This window comes from Myotis daubentonii, chromosome 4 (assembly GCF_963259705.1).
Source record: "Myotis daubentonii chromosome 4, mMyoDau2.1, whole genome shotgun sequence".
NCBI lineage: Eukaryota > Metazoa > Chordata > Mammalia > Chiroptera > Vespertilionidae > Myotis > Myotis daubentonii.
In genome coordinates this window covers 79,785,414-79,796,112 of record NC_081843.1, presented here as the reverse complement: position 1 = coordinate 79,796,112, position 10,699 = coordinate 79,785,414, and positions in this window count along the sequence as shown.

Genomic DNA, 10,699 nt, shown 5'->3' with positions numbered 1-10,699 from the left:
AGGAAAATAAGGACATAAAGAAAATGGAGAAAATAATATAAAATGGGAAAAGCTTAACCTTGGTATGAGGACCTACACTATAGACCAGCTGCTTCCTAAGTCACTGCTTAAAACTGTTCACTCTCTGGAGTTACCTCTCTGGGCCTCGTTGTCCCTACCGAGAGAAGTGACCCAACACCTCTCGAGTCCCTTCAGTTCTAGCAACTGTGATCTTGATTCCTCCACGGGGACTATGGGATGGGTACCACTCGCTCTGTTAACATCCAGGTGACAGGTGCCTACCTGGCAGGGTCCTCACCTCTGAAGGGATAACAATGAAGCAGTTCTTTGTAGGGGCTGGTTTTAAATGCTTCTTTTGCCAATAAAGTTATCTTCAGCATCTGGAAATCAGAGGAAGGATCCCCAGTGGGATTGGGCAGCTAAGTGCTAGATGTAAAGCTGCCAAACCATCAGGCCCAGGGGAGGTGCTCTAAGAAGAACATTTCCTAAAAACTCAGCAACCAAAATGACACATCTTGACTTCCCATTCCCAGAACCCATCACCTCACCTCCTATGGGGTTTTATTGGTTGAAAATAAACAATGAGCTCTTGATTCCAGGTGATGTTAGCCAAAAGCGTATTTCCCAGATCGATGCCCTCCAACAAATACACCAAAGCAGAGTTATAAGCTCTTTTATGTCTTATTTACCTTTCTATTCGCTGTTGCCCTGCATGGGAGCTCCTGAAGTTTTATAGTGTGGTTAGTGTTGAGAAATTTTGACTAGCAGTGACCTTCAACCCCGGAACATTCAAATCACCTAGGGAGGTTTGTTTTGTGTGTTTTTAAATATGGATATTTGGACCCCTTTCCTAAAATGTTTATTTAATTGGTCAGGGGGGGTCCAGGCATCAATCATTTTTAATCACTCCCCGGGTGCTTCTAATATGAGGCCAGGATAAGATCCACTGGGCTGAGGGAATGCAGTGCCTCCAGAGGGTTGGAGTAGCAAGGAGTGCTTCACATACACTTGCTTTGCATTCCCAATCTTTTTAGTCGAGAATTCATAACAGAAGGGAAGTTCCACCCACAACAGCAGTAGATGCTATGTATTTTGATCCGGCTTTTCTCTTTCCCTTACAGAGCTTGCAGATGGTACAGACATTTACCAAGCAAGCAAGGGTCCTACCAATGCTACACACACACACACACACACACACACACACACACACACACACACCAAATTCTTCTTAAACTTGGGATTAAATCACCATATCAGAATTTACACGAATAATCTATATACCCCCATCTAGGGGAATGTATTCCAGTGCCAAACTCTTATGGTTCTACAACATACTATTCATCAGCAAAGCCACAACTTGGGTAGCAGAAAAAGCAGAGTCAATGCCCATATGTTCCTGAATATTAAACTTTCTCCAACATTCTAAAAAGCCTTTCTCTCCACAGAGTTTAAAAGAACTATATTCATTTCTCTTCAGCATCATCCCACAGTTTGCTGTGAATTTTTAAAATACATTATCTGGCTTCTGTGGCCATCAATTTTCACTTTTTGAAATTTGGCAGTGATAATCCTCCCTATAAAATATCATATACTTAGCCCTAGCCGGCTTGGCTCAGTGGATAGAGTATCGGCCTGGGGACTGAAGGGTCCCAGGTTCGATTCCAGCCAGGGGCACATGCCTAGGTTGTGGGCTCCATCCCCAGTGTGGGGTGTGCAGGAGGCAGCCAATCAATGATTCTCTCTCATCATTGATGTTTCTATCTCTCTTCTTCTCCCTCTGAAATCAATAAAGAAATATATTTTTAAAAAAATATATATATATATCATATATTTAGCTCTAACAATATATCAGGCACCATGTTAGGCACTATAAATGTAGTATCTCTAATCCACAGGACAACCCTGCAAAAGAAGCACTATTTTTCCAAGTTCACAGATGAGAGGCCTCACAGCTAGTAACTGTTTGAGCTGGGATCCAAATTCAGGTCTGCCTGGCTCCAAAAATAATAATCTTTGCACAACACTCTACTGCTTGGAAGGTCAGTAACTGTAACAAAACAATAAAAGTAGATATTTATATAGCAAAGAGCAGAATTACCCTAATGTTCTCTCCTAACTCCCTGAACTGTAGAAAGGCATCCTTAAGTCCCAGCTTTCACATCCTTAATTAACTACATTAAAGAAAAATCTTTAGAGCTTCAACTCCTATGAGAATGAAAATACTTCCTGATCGACTTGTGTGATGTGTTATAAGGTCATTTCTAAACCATGAATAATCAGATCCTAGTATAGGCGTTTAAACAGTAAGGCTGGTAGAATGGGAACCAGAAGGCCTAAGAAGATGGACATCTTTTTGAGTCAACTTTCCTATATATCATACAGCAGTGTTAACTAGAGTCATCATTACATCCCCAGTACTTATTTATCTTATAACTGGAAGTTGGTACATTTCAACCACATTCCTCCAATGTCCCCTCTCCCATCCTCTGCCCCTGATAATCACAATTCTGATCTCTTTTCCTATGAGTTTTTTCCAGATTCCACATACAAGTGAGATGATACAGTATTTGTCTTTCTCTGTCTGACATATTTCACTTAGTCGCAAATGGTAGGATTTCCTCATTATTTACCACTGATATATATATATATATATATATATATCTTATATAATAAAGAGATAACTTGCAAATTAACCCTCATGCCCTCACAAGATGGCTGCCTACAACCAGGCCAGCAGGGGGGTTAGTGAGGGACGACCAAACGACTGGACAAGCAGGCTGTGTGGGGCGACCAGGCCAGCAGGGGGGGCAGTTGGGGGTGACCAGGCCGGGGGGGGGGAGGGGGGAGGAGGCAGTTAGGGGCAACCAGGCCGGCAGGGAGGGGGCAGTTGGGGGTGACCAGGCTGGCAGGGGGGGCAGTTAGCGACAATCAGGCAGGCAGGCAGGTGAACGATTAGGAGCCAGCAGTCCAGGATTGTGAGAGAGATGACCGACTGCCGGTTTAGGCCCGATCCCCAGGATTGGCAGTCGGACATCCCCAGAGGGATCCTGGATTGGAAAGGGTGCGGGCTGGGCTGAGGGGACCCCCCTGCCCCTGTGCACAAATTTTGTGCACTGGGCCTCTAGTATATATATATAAATAATATATACACCACAACTTTTTTTATCCATTCATCCATCAATGGACACTTAGGTTCTTAGGTTGTTTCCATGTCTTTCTCTTAAGGAGCCTGACCTGCATAAGAACTTGCTTGCCTTGTTAGAAAGTTTTTCCTAGTTGGGAGCATGCAGGAAGCAGCTGATTATCAATGTTTCTATCTCTCTATCTCGTACTCCCTCTCTAAAATCAATAAAAACTTTTTTAAAAAAAATAGGGAGTCAGGCAGAGCAGGACTGTAATAGACAAGCCCCTACCTCACTCAGTATAGGTAGGTCATGCAAAGGTTGGAGGAATGTTGTCGTTTGAATACTTAGATCCTGAGTTGGTCCTTCTCACAGGGACGATATAGTCTTTTTTTTTTTTTTTTTTTTTTTTTTTAAATATATATTTTATTCATTTTTTACAGAGAGGAAGGGAGAGAGATAGAGAGTTAGAAACATCGATGAGAGAGAAACATCGATCAGCTGCCTCCTGCACATCTCCTACTGGGGATGTGCCCGCAACCCGGGTACATGCCCTTGACCGGAATCGAACCTGGGACCTTTCAGTCCGCAGGCTGACGCTCTATCCACTGAGCCAAACCGGTTTCGGCACGATATAGTCTTAAAGGACTGTCCCTTCTTCTCTTACATTAGTAGTCAGCGGCCGCCTTGCCATCCCCTCCAGAGTCAGGAAAGGCTATATTGGATTTAGTGAAGCAAATAGAAGTTTGATTTCTTTCCTGATAAAAGAGGTGATGCAAATTAGAGTTTTATCTTGCATGGAGGAGTGACAAAGTAGGAGAATGAATCCTACTTGATTACAATCTTCCATCATTCTGATTTTATAATTACTGAATGGAATCAATCAGCTTTCAATTGTTACCTTGGTGAAAGATTAAAACATCATTACTTGTCCTACATATTTCACACTTTAGCAAGTTTTAATAAAACTGAATGTATGAGAAATGGTTATACTATCTTTCATGATATTAGGATGCTAATGATATTTCTATTGATTTTAATTCACATTTCTTGGCCAAAAAGAGTCAGATTCCAATGAGGCATGGAATTCTATAATCAACACTAACAAATGAAGACCACTGAACACTAAAATGGCCAGAATGAAATCATTAATCAGAAATATCATAAAATAATTGCTAAAAAAACTAGGGAGGTCTTATTTTCCTATTGAACATCGTTTACAGTTTAATGATTCATTTGTAACTCTTGCACATTGGTGATTTCTCTATTAAAATGTTTTAAGTAAGTATATAAAAAGCACTTTAAAAAGACAAAATTGGGAGAGGGCCAATTTATCAATAAGGGATTGCAGAACCTCCCCCTAAAAGGTAAAAAGCACTCCTGAAGATCAAGGAAGACATACAACTCTTCCTTAAACCATTTGAGTTTGAAAAATTCTTCGCCCAGTGGTGGGAAAACCATACAGAGTTAGCAATAACATAGAACAGAATAATATTTAAAGGTGAAGTTTCTGTAGTTAGACATCATGGTTTCAAATAGCTTTGTCTACTTTACTTCACTGCGCTTTAGTTTCCTCATCTGCAAAATAAGGATTAATAATAGCACTCGGTCATAGTGCTGATCTCAGTATGATGTTGGATAATGCATATAAAATATATTTCAGCATACTCCAGTCAAATTGCATTTCCATGGTTAAAAGCAGCACTAAACTTCATATAGGCAAATATTTTATTTTAATTCTCCCAAATTCTCTCTCTGTTTACATTTTTTCTTACTTGTTCTCTCTAGAATCTAGAGCAGGGGTGGGCAAACTTTTTGACTCGAGGGCCACAATGGGTTCTTAAACTGGACCGGAGGGCCGGAACAAAAGCATGGATGGAGTGTTTGTGTGAACTAATACATGTTAACACTGCTGCTGGTGAAGGAGCGGAGGGGAGAGCAAGAGAACCCTCCGCTCTTTCGGCTCCGCGGGCCAGATAGAACAGCCGAACGGGCCGGATCCGGCCCGCAGGCCATAGTTTGCCCACGGCTGATCTAGAATGTCTAGGTCAGCGGTTCTCAACCTGTGGGTCGCAACCCCTTTGGCGGTCCAACGACCCTTTCACAGGGGTCGCCTAAGACCATCCTGCATATCAGATATTTACATTACGATTCATAACAGTAGCAACATTACAGTTATGAAGTAGCAACAACAATAATTTTATGGTTGGGTCACAACAGGAGGAACTGTATTTAAAGGGCCAGAAGGTTGAGAACCACTGGAATAGATGATAAATTGGATCATCCCTCTAGGGGGCTAATCAAGTTTGGAAGGGCCTGGTATCTAGAGATCAGATTTTTAGGAGGTATAAAGAGTAAGGGATGAAGAAGAGGCAAGAATGCACAGGTTATTAAATGCTCTACAATCTGAACCTTTTCCCCCAAAGCCCCAGTCCTTAATAGACCTATAAAAATCATGATAAATGTCCTCGATGAGATTCAATTCCTTGTAAAAGCTGGAAAATGCAATGGTTTGTTCCAAAAGGTTGTAGAATATAAAATATAGATGGCCCTGGAAGACTAGGGAACCCAGCCTTATGAGTACAAGGACATGCAAAGAGTTATGGAAAGAAGGCTAGACATGCCTGAGCCAAGAGGTGGGAGGTGAAGAAATGAAAACATGGGCCCCAGGTGATACCACTGGGGATTTCAATATACAGTCAACTCTTCAAAGGCCCCATTTCCTCAATTTAAGATTCACTGGACTTTCTTTCCATTTGGGTTTTGCAAGTCATGACACCAATTCAACATACTATTCTTCAAGCTCCAGTTAAATTCATTCTGCCACCCTTTTTAATCAGATTTCTATTATCCCATATCTTCCTTTAAGGATATTTGAAATTTTAAAACAATGTAATATTGAGATTTTTTTTCTCTCAAAGCACTAGGTCAAGGCACCCCTTATCTCTGCTATGGGGGAAAAATGATATAGGCCATCCGTGCCTTGACCACAGTGATGACAACAATGGCAGTTATTGTTTATGGCAGGGGTCCTCAAACTTTTTAAACAGGGGGCCAGTTCACTGTCCCTCAGACCGTTGGAGGGCCGGACTATAGTTTAAAAAAAAAAACTATGAACAAATTCCTATGCACACTGCACATATCTTATTTTGAAGTAAAAAAACAAAATGGGAACAAATACAATATTTGTATTTGCATGTGGCCCGCGGGCCATAGTTTGAGGACCCCTGGTTTATGGAGTGCTCACTATGAACCAGGCATGATACTAATTGCTTTACTTGCATTAATGTACTTAACTCTTTTAACAGCCCTATGAAGTAGGTTCTGATATTACAGATGAAGAAACTGAAGTTGAGAAAAGTCACTAGTCCAAGGTCATAAAGTTGTTGATAAGACCAGGATTAGTTCTTTTATTCAGCAACTATTTACTAGCAGCAAAATGTATCCCCAAAAAAAGATCATAATTTTTTAATCTGGATAAAAGAGAAGTATAATTATATTTTCAAAAATACAGGATGTGGCAAAAGTAGGTGTACCCTGCCAGTAATAAACACTAGAGGACTAGACTTCTTCATCCCAGTGTCAACTAAAAAAGTAGGTGTACATTGTGCATATGGAAAATAATACAGTAATTAATAAATAATAATACAAGAATAAACTCTGTGTTTCGAGTACTCACAACTGTAAACCTACTTTTGGCCCAAGAACTGTGAAAGCAAACTGAGAGCAGTCACAAATAAATGGAGAGCTTTACTTCAAGGACCTTACGGCAGATTTTATTTTTCAAAACTAACCGCAATGATAGCTCCCATCCTACAGGCCCTCAATGTAATCTTAACTCTCCTCACATCAAGATGTGGGGGTCTAGGTTCCCTCCCTTGATCTCTATGAGGACTTATGACTAATGGTCGAACTAACACTATGTACTTCCAAGACAAGTTCATAAAAGGTTCACAGCTCTGCCTGGTTCTGTTGGGATGCTTGCTCTTGGCACTCAGCCACTAGGCTTTGAAGAAGTCCAAGTATGAAGAAGCCGGCTCTAGATGTTCCAGCTGAGGTTCCAGCTGAGATCTCGGCCAGTAGTGAGCATCAACCCATAGGCATGTGGGTAGTTTTCGACTTTCATCAAGCTGACCTCCAATCTCCAAGTCTTCCCAGCTGAAGCCCCAGACATCATGGAGCAGAAATAAGTTGTTCCCACTCGGTTGACTATACCCTTTCTGAATTCTCTTCCTATAGTATCCATTCACATAAGAAAATGATTGCTATTTTATAGCACGTTTGGAATGATAGGTTATGTAGCAATAGTAACTGGAACAACAAAAAGAGGTAACTGGAACAGCTTTCTACAAATATCATTGGGGCTTGCTAACTAAGCACCAAAGCACAGATATATAATATTGTAGGTAACCTGAAGAGTCATGTTAACCTTTTTCTTAAGTTTAGCCAGGTTACTCTTCAATTCTCCCAAAAAGAAGAACCTCTAAAGTTTAATGGAGTGCTTCTGAACTATTCATTAAAATGGTCACAGCAGATACTACATTATGACAAGGAAAAGGCTTCTGTATGATATTAAGTGGAAAGAAAGCAGAATATCAATTTTTATACATGTTACTATTACCTTAGGTAGAGATTATTTATGCAAATGAAAAAGTCTGGAAGGCAGTGTAGAAACGTTAAAATAATTTATCTGGTATTGTGGTAAAATCTCATGAATTTTTTCCTCACAATTGATATATGATGTCTGTATTATACATAAAAATAAGCTAAAATAAAATTATCAGAGAAAGAAATTGGGCAATCTCCACCTCCCTCCTAGAAACTCATTCACAGATCTGTAAACACTTTTTTCGTTACATAATCTCTGTGTCACTTTTCTTTCCTATGAAGTGAGAAAAATAATAGTACTTCTTTCATAGAGTTCTTATAAAAAAATAAATGACCTAATTTGGTAAAGTCTGAAACAGCGCCTGACACGTAGAGATTAACAAACATTAGCTATTGTTATTATGTAATTCAATTCCTAATAATGTAGATTAGATAATCTCTGTTAATCCTGCCTTTGATTCCAAAACCCTGCCAGTAAGAAACACTAGAGGACTAGACTTCTTTGCCCCAATGTCAACTAATGAAAGGAGCTGTGTAATATTGTTCAAGAATCTTTGTCTCCATTAACTTATATATTCAATTAAATTTATGCCTAGTTTTCTGAGTTCTTATGAAAATCAACCAATGTAATGCATTATGATAATTAGGTCAAAATTCCAAACAAATGCCATTCATCTATGTTCTTATTTTATAAATTGTATTTGTCTGCTAGGACTACTATAACAAAGTACCACAAACAGAGTGACTTAAACAAGAGAAGTTTATCATGTCACAGATCCAGAGGTTTGAAGTCTGAGACTGAAGTGTCAGCAGAGTTGGTTCCCTCTGCTAACTGTGAAGAAGAAGCTATTCCAGGCCTCTCCCTGGCTCCTGATGGTTTGCAGGCCACTTTTGGCATCCCTTGACTTGTAGACACATCATCCTGATCTCTATCTTGATGTTCACATGGTGTTCTCTCAGTGTGCATATCCCTGTGTCCAAATTTCCCCTTTTTATAAGGACACTGGTCATATTGGGTTAGAACCCACCCTATTTATTTCATTTTAACTTGATTACCTCTGTAAAACCCAATCTCCAAATGAGGTCACATTCTGACATACTGGGAGTCAGAATTTCAACATATAAACTTGGGGGACACAAAATTCCACCCATGATATTAATGAAGAAATGAAGACCCAAGTAGATAGTCCACTCATTTAGGAAGAGCAGGACATAAATCCAGCGGATGATGATAACTTGCTCAATGTGTTTACAAAGTAATGTGCAAAACACTTCTTTTGAAATCCCAAACTAAAGCAACTCTGACTGGGCCCTTTTATAAACTTCAAATTCGACCCAGGTCATAAATCCTTGAAGATAACCCAAGCCAATTTTGGAGTTTCAAGCTCCAAAGGCTGAATGGATTGGACAAATTTTCACTTGGTATTTAGAATTCTTGAGTCTAACTTGAAACTTAATGCAAATTCATGGAATTTTGATGTTTTCCCATCTCAGTAACATGGGGGGAGTGAGGGAAAGGCCAGGTTGGCAAGGTCTCACCATCACCAACTCTATAATATTTGCATCTCATGTGAATGTGAATTATTTCAAGTAGAGCAATACACACATCATCATAATAAAGCCTCAGTTTCAAGCAAAATTTAAAACTATATGAATCTCCTTAAGTGTAAAAATTTGTCAAAACTTGAAAAATTTCAAGATGGGCAAGCTGAATGACTTGCAAACTGTGTTTCTGTTAATGCCATAGGAAAGTGTCACCTACCTGGTTAACAGAAATACCTGCACCCTTTGATCAGCAGGTTCCATTATCCATTATGTACATCCAGACTCCCACCAGTGATTTTAGTAGCCATTGTACTCATTTTAAATTTGACAGTTGTTAAGAATTAAAATTGTTTGAATAGTCTATAACAGTATCATCCAGATGTCATTTAAGTGATGACTCTACTACTGAAAATCAGTAGCTTTGGACTGGAAGTTAAATGTGATAAAAAGCAATGAATGAAGTCCAGCTACTAACCTCAATATACCCTATTGTTAAATTAGGAGAGAGTACTGTGTAAAGGATATATAAGACTAAGAAAACAAAATAAAAAACAGTTAAAACAAAAATAGTCTATGAACAAAACAACAAGAAAGCCTACTGCATGGGAGAACATATTTGCAAATGTTATCACCGATAAGGGTTTAATCTCCAACATTTACAGGGAACTCATACAAATTAACAAAAGGAAGATAAGCAACCCAATCAAAAAATGGACAACAGACCTAAATAGATACTTTTCTAAAGAAGACAGAAGGCCAAAAGACATATGAAAACATGTTCAAAGTCACTAATCATCCGAGAGGTGCAAATCAAAATGACAATGAGGTACCATCTCACACCTGTCAGAATGGCTATCATCAACAAATCAACAAATGACAAGTGCTGGAGAGGATGCGGAGAAAAAGGAACCCTCATGCACTGCTGGTGGGAATGCAGACTGGTGCAGCCACTATGGAGAACAGTATGGAGTTTCCTCAAAAAACTAAAAATGGAACTCCCATTTGACCCTGTGATCCCACTTCTAGGAATATATCCCAAGAAACTAGAAACACCAATTAGAAAGGATATGCACCCCTATATTCATAGCAGCACAATTCACCATAGCTAAGATTTGGAAACAGCCTAAGTGCCCATCAGTAGATGAGTGGATTAAAAAACTGTGGTACATCTACACGATGGAATACTACACTGCGGTGAAAAAGAAGGAGTCCTTACCATTTGCAACAGCATGGATGGAACTGGAGAGCATTATGCTAAGTGAAATAAGCCAGTTAGAGAAAGATAAATACCACATGATCTCACTCATTTATGGAATATAATTAACAACATAAACTGATGAACAAAAACAGATCCAGAGACAGAGAAGCATTGATCAGACAGTCAAATCTCAGAGGGAAGGCAGGGGAGGGTGGGGGTAAGGGGG